At 44.7% G+C, this 17,484-nt stretch overlaps 1 long non-coding RNA gene across 1 annotated transcript in view; it reads left to right on the forward strand.

Annotated features, from left to right (window-relative positions):
* Positions 1-426: 426 nt before the first annotated feature.
* Positions 427-17,484, forward strand: part of LOC132542446 (uncharacterized) — a 280,081-nt gene continuing 263,023 nt past the window's right edge. The window contains exon 1 of the long non-coding RNA XR_009553458.1: positions 427-482. This is a non-coding gene — a long non-coding RNA (uncharacterized LOC132542446). The remainder of the gene's footprint in view (positions 483-17,484) is intronic.

Consider the following 17,484-nt stretch of genomic DNA (forward strand, 5'->3'; position numbering starts at 1 on the left):
TTAATTCTCATGCCTGTAACATGTGCTCTCAGCCAGGTGTGCCATTACCCCGACCCGACTCTCAATTTCTCTTTCTCGACTGAAAATAAATACAAATCAAATCAATAAAATAGCAAACAGCTTAGATTGTTCTAACTAAGTCACCATCGGTGCCAGAGCGGCTCACTAATTCATTATCTCGAGCTTCCAGCTCCTTAAAAACCACAAGAAGCCAACCCTGAACCATCAGGCTAGAAGAGGCAGCACTGGGCTCCAGAGCCGAGACATCTTTGTTTCAGGGAGCATCAGCTTAGGGCAGCTGGCACTGGCTGCTGGGATTTGTAGTTCCCACGGCTCTTCTCACTAGACTGCGAGGAGGCGGACTACAGCTCCCGTCAGGCCAAGCGGCGCAGCGGGGTCCTGCACACGTGTCTCTGGGCGGTTGGTTTGTGTTGCTGTAGCTGCCAGCCGGCTGTGCGGAGACTGTTGCACTGCGACCTCAGGTCAGTCGCGGCTGGTGGGTGTCGCATTGCGGCGGGAGCCGGGGGAGGCCTCGGCGTGACCGGCCTTAAAGACCTGGGGATCTGCGTGTGTCGGGGAGGTGCGCCAGCCTCGCCTCTGGACATTCTGCGCCGCCTCCCTGCTGGTCTGGGTCCTGCTTCCCCTCGCCCAGTTGGGGCCCGCGGAGCTGCGGGGAGCTGCGGGGCCCGCGGGGACGCGGCGTGAGCCGCTGGGGCGGGTGCAGGGTGTCCCGGGAAGGCTCCGGCCGGGCTCCGGCGGGCGACTGGGGCCCGGACCCTCCGGGAGAGCAGCTGTGACCACTGCGGCCTATGCCCTCTCCGCGGGCGGACCGGCGCGTCTGCGCAGGCGCGGGGCTGCGGTTCTTGAGAGCCTGCGGCGCCTGCGCGGTTGTGCGGCTGCAGGTGGCCGCCAGCTGCATGTCTGAGGCCTGGCAGGACTGGCCTTCTGGAGTTGGTCATGCTGCAGGATCCTGTGCAGCGACTCTGCGGCCGCCTCCCGTGCTGCCGTGCCGCCGGTCTGGGCCAGGCCTCGCCATCAGAGAGGTTTGGTCATCGTTTTCTAAGGCTCCGGAATTGTGCTCGCAGAGATAAAATGATTAATAGCTGCTGCGACTTCCCCAAACGTTTTCTTTGTGAATAGAGATAGAAACGCAAAGGGAGTGTCCAGGAGGCGGCACAGTGATGGGGCTTTGGACTCTCAAGCATGAGGTCCTGAGTTGGATCCCCAGCAGCACATGTGCCAGAGTGTTGTCTGGTTCTTTCTCCTCCTCCTGCCTTTCTCATTAATAAATAAAAAATTTTTTTTGCCTCCATGGTTATCAGTGTGGCTCAGTGCCTGCACTACGAATCCACTGCTCCTGGAGGCCATTTTCCGCCACTTTGTTGCCCTTTTTTTCATTATTATTGTTGTTGTCATTAACGTTGTTCTTGGATAGGACTGAGAGAAATGGAGAGGAGGGCAAGGCTGAGGGGAGAAAAAGACACCTGCTGACTTGCTTCACCACCTGTGATGCGACTCCCCTGCAGGTGGGGAGCCGGGGGCTTGAACCGGGATCCTCACACTGGACCTTGTGCCACCTGCTCTTAACCTGCTGTGCTACTTACTGCCTGCCGCGCAATAAATAAAATATTAAAAATGAAAGGAAGGAAAATCTACGTTGGGGGGGGAGCAGGAGAGAGACACTGCAGCCTTGTCTCGGCCGTGAAACTTCCGCTGCAGACGGGGATGGGAGAAGGACGGACTGAGACCCAAGACACCATTTGATTAATTTTTCCATACACCCCCCCCCCATCAGCTATGGTCATATTCCCTGATGTAGTGTTCATGTGAACATGTCCCTTTTCTGTGCTAATTTCTTTCTTGCTTGCTTGCTTTTTTTTTTTTTTTTATTACTAGAGTACTGCTCAGCTCTGGCTTATGGTGGTGTAAGGATTGAACCTGGGACTTCAGAGCCTCAGGCATGAGAGTCTCTTTGGATAACCATTGTGCTATCTACCCCCACCCTTCTGTGTAAGTTTCTATGAATTTTTACAACTGCTTTGGAAACAGGCACAAAGAATTAGAAATATTTCTAAGACAGTTTACTCTTGTGTAATACTAGTACTAAATATGGGAAGTCTGCACAGCTTTAGAAATTGTGATCATAGACGGAAAAATGTCCTACTATTAATTACTTAAATGGGGTAAAGAATTCTGCTGCAGTACTCATTTACTGACTCTAGATGGTGAGCTAACACCGCGTTACACTCTAACATCACATTCTATCAATAAAATGTTATTGAAATGCAGTTTAGAAATCTCAATATCCTGACATCAAATTCTTATAATTATAATTATGTATCCAAATACCTCTTCAGTATAAAACAGGTAGGTGCACAGGTAAGGTCAGGACAAATTATGTCCTCAGGTTAACAAAGCAGGTCCAGGCAGAGGTCTGGTCAGGATGGGTCCTGATTCTGGTCTGGATGGGTCCTGGGTCTGGTCCTGAACTGTTCGGTTCTGTTCCTAGTAGCTGATTCCTTTCTTGGTCTGGTGGGGAATCTGCAGACACCTCCCTGACCTTTGGTGTGTTGATTGCCAAGGGATATGCCAGATGGAGGCTTCTGAACTTGAAGACTAGCAGGCAGTTCAAAAGTTGCCATCCATGTCTGAGTGTCCATGGCTTTTATCCCTGAGCTAGGCTGGGTTGTGGATTAGTTAATATCCAGTCAATGAGAATTGGGGTCTTCCTGTCATGTAGGTCTAACTATCAGGCGATACCGATGTAGGGCCTGCCCTGCACAGGGCTTTATCTTATGCTGGTGTAAGGGGCATTTCAGAGAACTCAGAGGCCGCATTGAGCTTGCCCTGCACAAGACTTTATCTTATGCTGGCCTGCAGGGGCATTTCAAAGAACTACGGGGGCCACATAAAGCTTGCTCTGCACTGGACTTTATCTTTGCCTGTGCAGGGCCATTTCAGGGCGTTTATCCTGCATAGGACTTATCTATGCAGGCCTGCAGGACTTGGGGGCCAAGGTTCTAGGTTTTATCTTTCACTTTCCTTTGTTGCTTAAAACTCAGGAGTAGTTTAGCACTTTACTTTTAACAATGTTTCATCACTCAAATAAGCATCTTAACATTTCAAACTCAAAATAATATTCTCACACTGGAATATTCACTTTAACTCTAACACTCTAAACTGAAACAACTTATCCTCATATTTCCAGCCTATTTAAACATTTCACAATCAGAGGAATACTTTCACACTTAATATTCTCACACTTCTTATATATGTCTTAAGTCTCGAAACTACATCAGGCTCAACCTGACGCTGTTGACTGGCTATGGAAGAAGGGCAAACGCTAGAAGAAGAAGTACACACTTACTGTTTCATGTACATATTGTTTCAAGTACATATTGTTTCATGTACACACTTTAGTATTATTCTAAGTTCACACACTTTATAGATTAATATTATTCTAGTCTAAGTTTGGGCATAAGTCACAGCACTAGGTTCATACTCCTTATACATTAATATTATTCTATTCTAAGTTTGGGCATAAGTTACAACATATTTGTTCAGAAATCCGAAGTCTCAGCCATTGTGTTGAAGGGGTCGTGTTTTCTTCGTCTGGTATATGTAAGGGACACTTAACTGAATGCTTGAATATTCTGGTATGTGACATTCCATCCCCTTGGTCCCAAGGGCCTAGAAGGCTCGAAAGGTCCAGTAGTCTAGAGGGAGCTTGAGAGGAAACTGGGCCTTCCCATATACCAGCTCACTGTGCCGGCACTTACCTGAGGTGCAACATTTTACGTCCCCTCCAATAACTCTGAGCTATGTGTTGGTGAATACATTCCTCGATAAGAGATTTTAAGATCATATGAGCTGCATGTGGTTCTAAAGTTTTGGGCTGATAGGCCTTGTCTGGTGGGGGGTGTCTAGAGTACCAGTCTCCTTCCAGGAATGTGAATGTGCCCTCTGGTTGCCTAATTAACATGTATAAAATAAATACTGTGTATATGATCCTTTATCTGTGTAACAGGCTCACAATCCTGCTGCCCAGGTTGCTGTCTGTAGTAGACGGTCCCTGTGTACACGTTTCTTATATTTAATGGGTCATGCCCTATGAGATGGTGTGCTAGAGTGACCAACTGGTGTTCATCTTCTGGCCCTGGCTTTGAGTAAGTTTTCCAAAACAATACTGTATTGATTTGCACAAAATCGGCAACGAATTTCCTTAGGAAAAATGTTTCTACAAAGTCTAGATTGGACATTGTATATATGAAACAAAACAGTAAGCCTTTAAAATGCATTTTGTAACAATTATAGAAAAACCAAAATTGATTACTCCGTGTTCCCAGATCATACTTCCGCCCGGAGTCCCACGGATGTTCCTTCCTGCTTTGTCTTCCAGACCTGATAGACATAGTCACAGCAACAGTGGCACACTGAAATGCAAACTCTGACTGTCATTGCTAGAATAACAATTACACAGGTGATCCAAAACATCTGTTTCACCCAATACCACCAACCACAGATGTGTATATACAGAAAATCAAGTTGCACAGCCCAGGCCAGAATATCCCCAAATGAGCATCTCTTAATAGCTGTACTAGTGGATCTGTGTACAAAGGTGTTGGGTTGTAATACTCCCACAGTTTCATGTGCATCATGGATCTTTGGCTTGAGCAACTGTTCCTGTTTCTCTATTTTTCATTTATGTATACTTTTTAACAGTTTCTCTTTCCTTGTGGCAATACCCCATATTTCATTAGCAGTTTTAATAAAATGGTTGTAATGTTCCCAGTCTAATTCAAAGTCAAATAGTTTGGTCGTATCAAAATAATGCTTCTCTTCATAGTGTAGAGTGGTGATCAGGGTGGTATTATGCACTGTGGCTTCTGAAGAACTGGTCAGTATATAACACCCCTTTGTCAAAGTATAAATAATGCTTACTTCTTCCAAGGAGTTTTTTTTCGGGGTATCTCTCTCCCTCTCTGGCGGGGTGGTCTCCAGGGGAAAGGTAACGGGCTGGTTCTTTCTCGTTCACGACAGGGGTGACACGAAGTGAAAGATACCAGGGGACTCTAAGCATGCCTAGTATCTGAGTCCTAGAGTCCCAGAATCCTAGAGTCTGTTTATTAGCAAAATGGACATGAGTTAAATAGAAAAGCAATGGAGGTAATTATTGTTGAAATATGTCAGAAATTACAGATTTCTTAACAGCATGCCCCTAAGGTAGGGGGCTGGTATGACAGGAATTGATGAGATACAAGACAGTTATTTTCCATGACACAAGCAACTTAATTATCCAAAGGTATTTGAGAGAAGCATAGGGGTTGAACCCGTAGGGTGAGACAGAGAGAAGATGAATATCAAAAGGCCATATAGTTTGGAATGTCTCTTGTCTGGGGTCTGAGGTGTGTGATGAAGTGTGTGATAAGGTGTGTTCTTCTGTGATCAGAAGATGACTTTGAATAAATGAATCTGTGGCCATGTGGCCTGTGGTTAATGGAGGGAAGTACTGGGGTATCTGTGGGCCTGAGAGTCAAGAAGGAAAGAACCAAGTCAGAGTTTCCTCCCTTATGCTCACCTCAGTTGAGAGAGACTTACCAAGAGGTTATCTTCTCAGACCTCCATCCAAAGATGGGGGTGGTTCTCCCTAAGCTCTATCAGGCTTACACATGTTACCAACAGGTATTATTCAAATAAGTGCACACTAGTTGAGTGGGCACAGCTGTACATATTAAAAAGGTGCAATCACCCAATTTTGTAAGCATTTTTGGCACTAGTGCCTCTGCTAAATTTGTGGTTGCCAATTTTACCTCGGGGAGGCCTTTATGTGTACATAAGTTTGGTCTTCATTGCAGGCACTCCTCCACAGGTATACACATTGATGTGTTAGTAGTATTCAGATCTGTCCACAAGAAATGGTCCACAGGTATAACTCATTCAATACTCCACGTTTGAGGAACAACCGGGGTGTGATTGGCTACATAAGTATTACCCAAGAATATTTGCAGCAAACTAGGTTTACCTATTCCATCTTCACACCAAGATTCACCCTCGGGGTTTAGTCTAGTTTGAAATTCTCTAGTCCTTCTCCCAATTCCAGTGGTGAATAAAGTGTTTAGTTGTCTTTCTAGCTCCTGGAGTGTAGAAGTGTACATCTGACACATCACTAGATTGTGATTCTCCACTATCAATGACAGTGTCCTATTGTATTTTTGTTGGTAAGTCTCCTCCACTGCCTTCATCTCAGTCTGCATGGTATTGATAATTATATGCATAGAATCCAGTTCTTTAGATAATGCATGGATGCCTCTGACTGAGCCCTTATTCAGTCTCTCCAAATTGGCTATGTCTACTCTAAGGGGCTGCATTAGGGTGGCTGCAATCCCACCTCCCAATATGCCTCCAACTATTATTCCAGACATAAATGCTCCTGCTGCTAGGAACAGTAAAGGTTTCCTTCCCATCCATTGCGGGGAGGAGTATTGTATGTTACGCCTAGGAATATTTTTGTAAAGGCTGTAAGAGGAAAGGAAATCTGTATTGGCCTGACACGTGGTGTTAGTATCATACTTACAGGTAATTTCTGGTTGGGTACCGCCATGGGGGCTCTTTGGGTTTCCCTTTGGTGGAATTAACCATCCCCTAGGGTAATGAGCAGTCTTGAAATACATAAATTCTGTGTCATTTCCTTTCTTATGGTTAAGAGCTCCTCTATCCACTATACATGCTCTGTGGGTTAAGTTACAAGTCAGGACATTCATTGTTGTATAGTATAGTACATCCCATGGTTGAGTGAATAAATTGGTCATATCCTGTTTGGGTTTCAGTGCTGTCCAGTCAGACATATGCCATATTTGATGTTGCACATTCCACCACCTTCCCCCTGCTCCATTGCTTGAAGCTGTGGTATATTTACATAATCATTGTTTTGTCTGAGACCTGCCCTGCCTGCAGGGTGTTGACTTAATCCCCACTGGTTAGATGGAAGCTTGCTACATTCATGTTCTTTTTTTCCTCTCCACCCCCTATCCTACACATTTCCTTTTCTGGCCTGGCAATCCCACTCTGGAAGGTATAAAGGCAGTTATTTTCTGACCAATAATGGCAGAATTACATTTTGTTCCCTCTCAACCAAAAGTTCCTGGTTCCTCTCCCTCCTTGCTGAGTAAGCAGCAGCCTAGGTTAGTTCTGACCCTGTTCTCTCTAACCCAGAGAGCATGTGCCTGGGAAGAAACATCCTCAGGCCAGCCTGGCAATTTGACCAACCAAACTTTGCCATTTAAAGAGGTATTACATGTGATAGATGGTGTCCAAAGTCTGTCTTATTGAGAGGTAGTATATAATAGAAATAATATGGTAGTTCTGTATGTTGTATCTCATGTACTCCTTTCATGGTAAGTTCCATGATTTACATCCTGTGGCCAGCAATTTAAAAGCTGTACAGGTTTTCTCTTGCCTTTATGGTATCCTGGTACAACATAACAAGTGTGGGTAGCTCCCTGTGGTGAACAGTACAACTTAGCTTTCTTAGGGGCATTGGATTGCCATGGTTGTGGCCCAGTATCTGTTAAAACTAATGACATCCGATAAGGATGTACACCTAGAGTCATGATTTTCATCCACTGTTCCCATAACGGCCAGTTCTCCAGGGAAGTACTCACAGAAGGCGATACCTCATCATTATAATACCCTAAGTCTCCAAAAAATGGTAGGTTGGGAAATTCCGCTCCACACAGCCATAGAGTACTACCACTTGAATTCCTTAAGAACTCATCCTCACTCTGTATGTTGTCCTTTAAAGACTTTGGGCATAAATTTCCCCATGGAATTGGTAGGGCTGTAACTCATCTTTTAACCAGTTTAGAATTTACTTATTCCCCTTTATTACATGCAGTCCAACTCATTGGATTGCATGGATCTGCAGATTCAGAGGCAATGACTGATTCACTAAATTCATAATCCTTCCCTTGCATTGCTTCTGCAGACCCATTGTAATTTATCCTGTTGTCATCATCCCAAGCATTTTTGACAACCATGGAGAAGAATGCTCTTCAAAGCGTCATGTTCATAGACATACCACCATGAAAAGGATGTAAAGTAAAAACTGCTTGAAACATATCCCCTGTTAGTAGCTTAAATGCCATCTGATGTATGTAGCTAGGTGGCCTCCAGCGTGTGGAGTATGTTACCATGGTATCTGTCTTATTGGTCCAAACTTCTGAGAAATGAAATTTCAGCGGCTTTTTCTCAAAGCTGTTAGTATTACCTAAGCCATTAGTTACCAGCATATATATCTTATTAAGATGATAAGGGGCTACCCTAGCTCTGTACTGATCACATCCTGGATTCCAGACGTATGTGAGATTCCAGACATATGTGAGACGTATGTGAATATTTCTGCCAAATTGATTGTATGATAGGAACAACATTAGTATATAGGGTCTCATCAGTCCAATAGAGAGGGAGATTCCTCTCAGGGTCCACTTCCTTTGGTGTCCATGCCTTCAGTGGCTCTGTAGTTGGCAGTTCTGGTGTAGTGGGTTTGGGTTTTGCAGGAGTGCTGGTTGTACCAGAGACAGTACTGTCGTCACTGATAGTAGTGCCATCTTCCTGAGTGCTGGTGTTGATGCCAAGAATGTGGTCACTAACAATGCACAGAGTGTCATATTTGGGGTATGTGTAACACTGGGTGTAGTAAGCTCAGGCATTGTAGGGGTAGGGTGTGCATGGGGGGTTAAGGTATCTCACTGGCCCACTAGAGATGACTTTCGTTTTCCGAGGGCAATGAGGAGGAGAGTCAATAATCCCCACATCAGTCCCTTCAGGCATTGTCTTTGCTCCTCAGAAAAGTGTGCCTCAGTCCAGCAGATGGTGTAACTAGCTAGCAGGACTCCTAGTCTCCTGTTCCCTGTGATATTGCTCTGGTTGCAATACCAGAGACAGTACTGTCGTCAATACAAATACAAATTGGCGCAGGTGCCTCAATGCAAGCTGCTTTACGCGGTAGCAGCTTCACAGGAAGTTCATCACTGCTGGACTCTCCAGGCCAAACTGAAACCATCTTGCCTTTTGCCATGATTAAGCTCTGTGTGGTCTTAATAATATTTATCTATGGCCAGGCTCAGAGCCTGACCAAATGACAAAAATAATGACAAAACCTTTACTGTACTCTGTAAGATTGATCATAATGGAACAAGCAATAGCAGTAATGCAGTATTTTTCAGGTGGCCCCAAGAGTAAAAAATGTTTTCCCCTTTATCTACACCACTTTAGTGTTCCCCCTAAAATACAGAAAAAGATTGGTAGTTCCCACAGTGGAGGGGCCACCTTACATGACATGATTAATGCAAAGTTATGGTACCTGCCTAGATACAATGGGCCTTTTAATCTACCATCCACCACTATTCTCCCACCTCCTTATACAAGAATAGTACACAAGAACCTAGGTTACACAGTGAGCATATACAGAAGATGGATTCTAGCTAGAGAGTTTAACTTGGAACAAAACCAAACAAAACTCCTCGATCAAATATTGGAACAGATTTTGTGAAAAATGGGTTGCTCAATTTGTTTATGGGCCCTAGAAACATAACAAGCTTGAACTTTCTATAAACCATTGTCTATGTATGAGCCAAGAGAATGACATATAAGGTAGAATATTAATCAATAGGACATTTGCCTAGCACACAGCTACAGGAAGAACAAAAGACACAGAAACGGTGATGTGGTCTCTAGGACAGAAAGTGCCCCTGGAATGTAAATGTTCCACAAAGCAGGAGATGTTTCCTACCTGTGCTGTTCTTACTTGTTGATTTTTGTTTCAAAAATAATCAAAGCCTTGGTGGTTTTTGTTTTAATAATCAATACCTTGGTGATTTTTGTTTGAATGATCTAAGCCTTATGAGACTATAAAATAAAGTTCTGGGGTGAGGGTAGATAGCATAATGGTTTTTCAAAGAGACTCTCATGCCTAAAGCTCCAAAGTCCCATGTTTAATCCCCTGCACCACCATAAACCAGAGCTGAGCAGTGCTCTGGTAAAAAATAAAATAAAATAAATAAAGTTCTGCTTAAGTAAGACAGAGATGTCTTCTTGAGCTTGATTCAGCATCAACTCACTCGTCTCTCATTCTTCATTCTTCATTCTTCACCGATGCCCCTCCTCCTTCAGGCTAACCCTAGTAACCTGTTGGGGCTGGCTCCCAGCAATAAATACTCTGACAGATAGCTGCAATCTCATGCACAATAGGGCCTTCTAGGTAAATAACAGACACATTAACTACAACTAACACTAGGATGTACCTTGTGCACATGCTCTTGTGCTATTTGGTCAACCTTAAGTCACCCTTGTCCTTAGTAATCCAAGCAGTGTTCCCTTGACCTTCTGTCACAATCTCAGCCTTTCCCAGTGATTGCATTTTCTTGTCCCTGTAGAGACAAGTGTCTGGTCTGATTAGTTGTTGGTTTGGGAGGTTCACATATTCTAAAATAGGTACTTGTCTGATTGCCTCTCAAATAGGGGAGTCCCTATAGAGTCTAGGCCTGTTGTTTAACTCAGAAAATGCTTTTACTATTGCTTCCTCATGATTTTTATATTCACTGTTTGTTAATTTAGCTTTAATGAGCCCAGTCCATCTCTCTTCATAACCTGCTGCTATTGGGTTGTAAGCCATATGGAATTCCCATATGATATCTATGTTCTGTGCCTATTGTTGGATCATGTTTCCAGTAAAGTGTGTTCCTTGAGATCAAGGAGCTAACTGTATGACAATTGGAATACCATATACTGATATCCTGTTGTTGCGGTGGTCTGGTGTCGGGCTGCACCGCGGAGAAGAGAGTGGACGTCCAGAGCAAAGGGGTACACAGATCTTTATTATAGGATGGGGGGGAGGTTTGGTTCAGACCACGTGGAGCCAGCAGGCAATGGCCGACCACGTGGGGAGAGCAGGGAGCGAGACCTCAGAGAGGGAGAGCCGAGAGCCCAGAGAGAGAGAGGGGAGGGGTGAGGGGGCTTATTATTGGGCGAGAACCAGGGGTGACGTGTAGGGCCACGATTGGTTGAAGGGGGCACTCTAGGATTTTGCCGGGCATAGAAAAACCTGAGGGCGGAGACTGCATCATAATAAGTCCTCAGCAACATCTCCTCCTATCCCTTTATATCTAAATGGACACAGTAAAGAAAAATGGAATGGAGCAGGCTTAAATGTTTTAGAGGAATGCCATGCTCAGGTGGGAAGATGTAGGACTTTCTGTGGAGGAGGGAAGGCTTAAATGGCTGCGAACCTTGTGAGATTTATGTGTCCTCCTGTGCTCAACCCCTCTTTAGAGAGAGAGACTTACCTGGAGAGACTCATCTCATAGGTTTAAGCGCAGCCTGCTCAACCATCTCTTCACAATATCTCTACATCTTTTCTATCTTTCTAGTAATTGCATAAGATGTACAAAGTCTATAAAAGACTGTCATGGGGCAGAAACCTTTTGGGCATAAGCCTAAATGATATAACAAAATAGGAAGGGACAAGTAGGGGAGTAGTAAAAGCCAGTGTGGTGTGAAGGGAAGGATTGGTGTGTAAAGGAACATTCCCTGCTTGGGTGGGGAAAGGGGCAAGGGTACATAATGAGGGGGAGGTGGGAGGCATGACCCACCAAACAGAGGGGCTATTTGGCATTGTATAGTCCTCAAGGCAACAGTCTGTAAAGTCTATGAATTACTCAGGATCAGTCTATGAAAAACCAGCAGCGTGAAGGGAAATAAGCTGCTTCAAAATTGTGTAAAATGTATATAGGGTATGTCAGAAAGCCTGATACAAGTCTCAGTCCGAAGCAGATGGCTAGGGGAAGAATTGGCAGGGGATGCAACGCTGCATGAGGGAGGTCAGCCACTGGAATGTTGTTTTTCTGTAGATAGCTAGCTGGAACTGCCAACACGTGACAAGCAGGTCAGAAGCAGGAACGGTAACCAGGCATGAAGAAAGTTCTGTCCTTGGAGTCTGTGTATCAGGTTCTTCAGATCGCGTTGAGTGACATCTAGGGTTTCAGGGGATGTGCCACGGTAGTCGTGCCATCTAGTGGGTGACGTCAGGGTGTGCAGGGGTTCAGATGGTTTTTCTGGGATTCCTGTGAAAGAAACACAAACAATCTGCTTCTCGTGGTTAATTTGAACTTGTAACAAGTTATAGGTTTGTTATAGTTGATACCTCGATGATTATAATTGGTTTAGAATCTCTTTATGATTTTATTTACAGGTCATCTAATGTGACCTCCTGTAGCCTCTACTGCAGGATCTTGAGACCAATTTTAGCTAAAATATGTATTTTAAACAGACTCCAATTGCTTAGAGAGTTAACGCATATTCGTGACAATGATTTCAACGTTTTAGTACCAGATTGATGCCAGATCTGTTGTGGATTAGTTTCCACAAGATAGTTTACAGGGCACCTTTGGGGGCCCTTCAAAGGTGTCCTGTATATAAAATTTATATAGTTTAGTTTTGGGAATGAATAGTCACGTTGAACATTTAGACTTTTACCTAAATAGTAAGTTACCTTAACAATTAATTTTTACCTTGTCTGGTAAAAGTGTAGCTGTAGGGTTACACTTTTGACCGTTAAGTTAGTGTTACCAAACTTGAGACATACCCATAAACATTTAGTTATAACAAACTGGAGGAAAAAGAACTTTGTTATCAAAACACATTATTTAAAAACAAATTTAAATCTGTCATTAGTCACACAGTTTAAGACTAAACACTTACATATATACCAAAACTATATATAAAATTCAAAAGAGGGAGAAAGAAAAAAAATTTTGGAATGTTTCTGGACGTCTCCAGAAACTTTGGCTGCGTCCAGCATTTTTATATAAGGTCAATTACCTTTTAGAATACTCCAAGCAGATGGGTCATGCAAAAAAAAAGGTTTTTTTTCTGTCATTCAACACACTCACTTACAAAAACCACTGGCCAGTTATAACATAAGACATACAGGGAAAGGGTAGGAGAGAGGTCTCTGTGAGCCAGATTTTGTAGGTTCTGCCATGTCGTATTACGGGTCCTGGGATGTATCCTGCATCTGGTCCTCTTGTAGTATTTCTTGTTCTTCAGGAATAACAGCGCCCTCCTGCGGGTATTGTCGGACATGGCGGGCAGGAACCCAGACAGGTTTAGAGAAATTTTGAGGGAAAATGCATGCGAAACCCCTTCCCATGGTCAATAATGGGTCAGGCCCTTTCCAAATTTTATCGAGTGGGTCTCTCCATTTGACCTTAATAGATGGGAGGGTAGATGGTGTTTGTCAGTGAAGAATAATAGGGGTTAAGGCCGAGTTATTGTAAATTTTAGAGATTTAACGTAGTTAAGGCTTTTGCTAGCTGGATATTGGGGGGATATGTTCCTCCTTTATCTTTATTTAGTTGAGCCTTCAGAGTTTGATGGGCCCTCTCGACAATGCCTTGTCCCTGTGGATTGTAGGGAATGCCCGTGGTATGAGTAATATTCCAGAGGGAGCAAAAATCTTTAAATTGTTTGCTTGTAAACATAGGTGCATTGTCTGTTTTCAAAAATAATGGGACCCCCATAACGGCAAAACAAGAGAGCATATGGCTTACAAGCTTTTTAGCACTTTCTCCTGTCTGAGCTGTAGCCCACATAAATTTAGAAAAGGTATCAATTGAGACAAACACATATATTTGTTTGCCAAAGTTTGGTATGTGGGTGACATCAATTTGCCAAATAGCATTAGCTTTTAAACCTCGGGGGTTAACCCCAAGGGTCTGGATAGCAGGGGTCTTTATGAGACTTGCACAAGAAGAGCATGTAGCGAGGATATGTTTTAACTGTGATACAGGAACATCAGGGAATCGAGCTTGAAGGCCTTTAAGATTAACATGGGTTAGAGAGTGAAAATTAGCAGGATCAGAGACAGAGACTGGGAAAGTTCCTGTGGAGGCAAGGCGGTCAACTGCGGCATTCCCTTCGGACAGGGAACCAGGAAGAGGGCTGTGGGAACGAAGGTGTTGAATATACAGTGGTTGGGTTCGAGAACAGAGCATAGAGGCGATTTGAATCAAGAGAGGGGAAAGTGGGTTGTCATCAATTTTCACATAAGAACGAGCAAGCCATGGAAGTAAGTTAACAGTATACACACTGTCAGAAAAAAGGTTGAGGATTCTGGTACAGCTTTTAGTGCAAGAAAAACAGCATAAAGTTCTTTGTACTGAGGGTAATTATCAGGAAGCTCAGTAAAGAGAGGTTTAGGAGATTGTTTGTCTGGGTAATATATAAGGGCAGCAGCTCCCCTTTTTCCACCATCAGTAAAGATTGTAGGAGCAGAGGGAATGGGATCCCGAGAGAAAAGTTTAGGTGCTAGTAGAGGCAGAAGAGGTAAAGAAGCTATCAATTTATTAGAAGGAAAATGGTTATCTATTTGTCCTGGAAACCCCACGAAGCTTATGGCAAAGCGGGAATGATGGCGTATAAGCCACTCTGTATCTGTGAGAGAAAAGGGCAGAATGATTAAATCCGGTTCTTTCCCTAAGACCTGCACAGACCTATTTCTCCCTTGGCGAACCATGAATGCTAACGCATCTATCTCAGTGAGGAGTCTTAGAGCTCCTCCTACTGGCGTGTGAAGCCATTCGAGAACCCCATGGTCTTGCCACAGTGCCCCTACTACTGTGGGGGTGGAGTTGAAGATTAGAAGGTTTACCGGAGAGGAGGGGGAGAATCGAACAAGGTGCATGTCCTGGAGGGCCTGGTTAACCCTTTCCAGTGCCAAGGAGGCCTCAGGAGTTAACTTACGTTTTGAAGAGGGCTGTTTGTTTCCTTTCAACAGGTCAAACAGTGGTTGGAGGCAGCTTGTGGGCAGGTAGAGATACTGCCTAAGCCAATTTAAATTTCCTAGAAAACTTTGTAAAGAAGCAAGAGTAAGGTTAGAAGGGAAGGTAACATTAGGTTTTAAGGGACAAATTTGCGTTAGAGAAATCTCTGAACCTAGGAAGGATATTGGAGAGATTAGCTGTATCTTCTCAGGGGCTACATTAAGGCCGCTTTTCTTTAATGCAGGAATGAGAAAATCACGTAAGGCATAGAGATCTGTATCTGATTTTCCCCATATGAAAATATCATCTGTATAATGAAAAATATTAAGGCCCTTATGAATATATGGGACAAGGGCAGATTTAACAGCCTCCTGACAAATTGTAGGACTATTGGCCATACCCTGGGGCAGCACCACCCATTCAAATCTATCAGCAGGGCTGGCGTTATTAATAGACGGAACAGAGAAGGCAAAACATTTACAATCTCGCGGATGCAAGGGGATAGAGATAATACAATCTTGTATATCAATAGCTATGATTGGAATTCCCGTGGGAATTGCAGAAGCAAGAGGCAAACCCCTTTGGGGGGAGCCCCAGACCTGCATGGTTTTATTTACTGCACGGAGATCTTGAAGGAGGTGCCATTTTCCCGAGCGCTTTTTAATCACAAAGACAGGAGTATTCCATGGGCTTCGAGATTGACGAATGTGTCCCAAGGACAACTGCTCTCGGACGAGCTCTTTTAAAATTTTTAGCTTATCCCTAGGTAAAGGCCACTGTTCCACCCAGACAGGCTCATTAGAAAGCCAACTTAAGCGGGGTGTTTGGCTACAAACAGTGGCATTTAGTATTGGGGGTGCTGAATAGACCTGGTATCGCGGGAACAAGTTTTACGCTCTGCAGAGGCGTCTGTGGATATCCTAACATCAAGACATTCCAGAAGATCCCTGCCCAGTAAGTTGGTGCTAATATTAGCTACCAAAGGGCGGAAGTGTCCGGTAGAACCTTCTGGGTCTTCCCACATAAGCGAGTCTCATGTGCAAAATGCTCTTGTCATCCCTCCTATTCCATGTAAATTGGGTCCAGGGATAAGTTCCCAATCTTGGGGAACCTCTTCTTGCCTTAAAATCATCTTTTCTGCCCCCATGTTAATCAAAAATTTAAAAGGAATATTGCCAATCTTTACTGTCATAGAAGGGTGGCCCCCGTTCTAAAACAGGAGTGGTCCACAAAATCTCAGGCCCTGAATTTGTACCATTCAGGGGCGAACCCTCTTTATGAAATTGGGACCAACAATCTCTCTTCCAATGAAACCCCTTACGACATTTTGGACAAACAGTACGTGGTCTCTGGCTCCCTGATTGAAAGCGGGGTTGCTCTGGCTGGAGGTGTGTTTTCCCTGACTGGAGGCGTGGTTGCAACTTATCAGGACATTGGTTACTCCAATGTCCTTGGCGACCGCACTGAAAGCAGGCCCCATTTTGCTTACGTGGGGCACCTGCATAGACCTGCGTCGCAGCGGGTGCCCCATAATTGCCTGATGTAAGTTCCTGTGTCGCTAGAATCCAATTATCTGGGTGTAGGTGTTTAAGATAAAGGCATACCTGATGGAATTGTGGTGTCATGCCTTCCCAGACAATAGAGCGCAGGAGTAGTTTGCGGACATCAGGTTTATAAACCTTTCTCCTTAAGCTTCTCTTCACCCTTGAGATGAAGCTCGCCAATGATTCATCAGAGCCTTGGTGAAAAGAGTCAACGGGGGCTGACGGATCTACATCGGGTGTGGTCACCCTTTCCCATGCTTGTGCTGCACAGATGCGTACCTGTTCAAAATAACCGGTTGGAAACCTGGCTTCTGCCTGCTGAGCTCCAGATTCATAAGCTCCTGCTCCAAACAAAGCATCAGAATTCCATTCTACCTGTTTGTTACTATTTTCCTGCGATTGCCTAGAGCACTCATCGTGGAAGCATGCCTGCCACTGAAGATAGTGTGGGTCTGGGAGTGCAGCACGAGCCAGATATTTCCAGTCTCGTGGTATATTTAAATGCTGGTAAAAACTCCTCAAGACGGACTTGGTCCGTGGGGAATGCATTCCGTCCTCCCTGGCTGCTTGTCTGAGTGTTCCAAGTCTTTTAGAGGAATATGCCTGCCACGTTTGAGGGTTTTGTTTAGAAGGGGCCAAGTTTACCGGGAATGTGTGGATTTGGTCCGATGGCGCTGGAGAGGGAGCTACAGAAGTGGAAAGTTCAGTAGAAACTGCTGTAGTGGCTGCAGGGGTGACTAAACGCATATCTACGGGGACGGAGCTCCCGGGGTGGACTGCACATGGTTGAAATTCCTTAAATGCTGAAAAAATATCCTTTAGCTCTCGTATCTCAGCCACTAGGTCCCTTAATGGTGACATATCAGCAGGGGGCGGGTTCAGCGACGAGGAAGCCTCAGGCGGAGCTGAAACCGCAGCGGCAGGGGCTGGGGGCGGGGTCAGGAAAACGGAAGCTGCAGGCGGAGCTGAATCCAGGACGACGGGCAGGGGCGGGGTTCAGGAACGCAGAAGCTGCAGGCGAAGCTGAAACCGGGACGGCAGGGGCAGGGGGGTTCAGGAACGCAGAAGCTGCAGGCAGAGCTGAAACCGCGGCAGCAGGGGCGGGGTTCAGGAATGCAGAA

This window comes from Erinaceus europaeus, chromosome 13, assembly GCF_950295315.1.
Source record: "Erinaceus europaeus chromosome 13, mEriEur2.1, whole genome shotgun sequence".
Lineage (NCBI taxonomy): Eukaryota > Metazoa > Chordata > Mammalia > Eulipotyphla > Erinaceidae > Erinaceus > Erinaceus europaeus.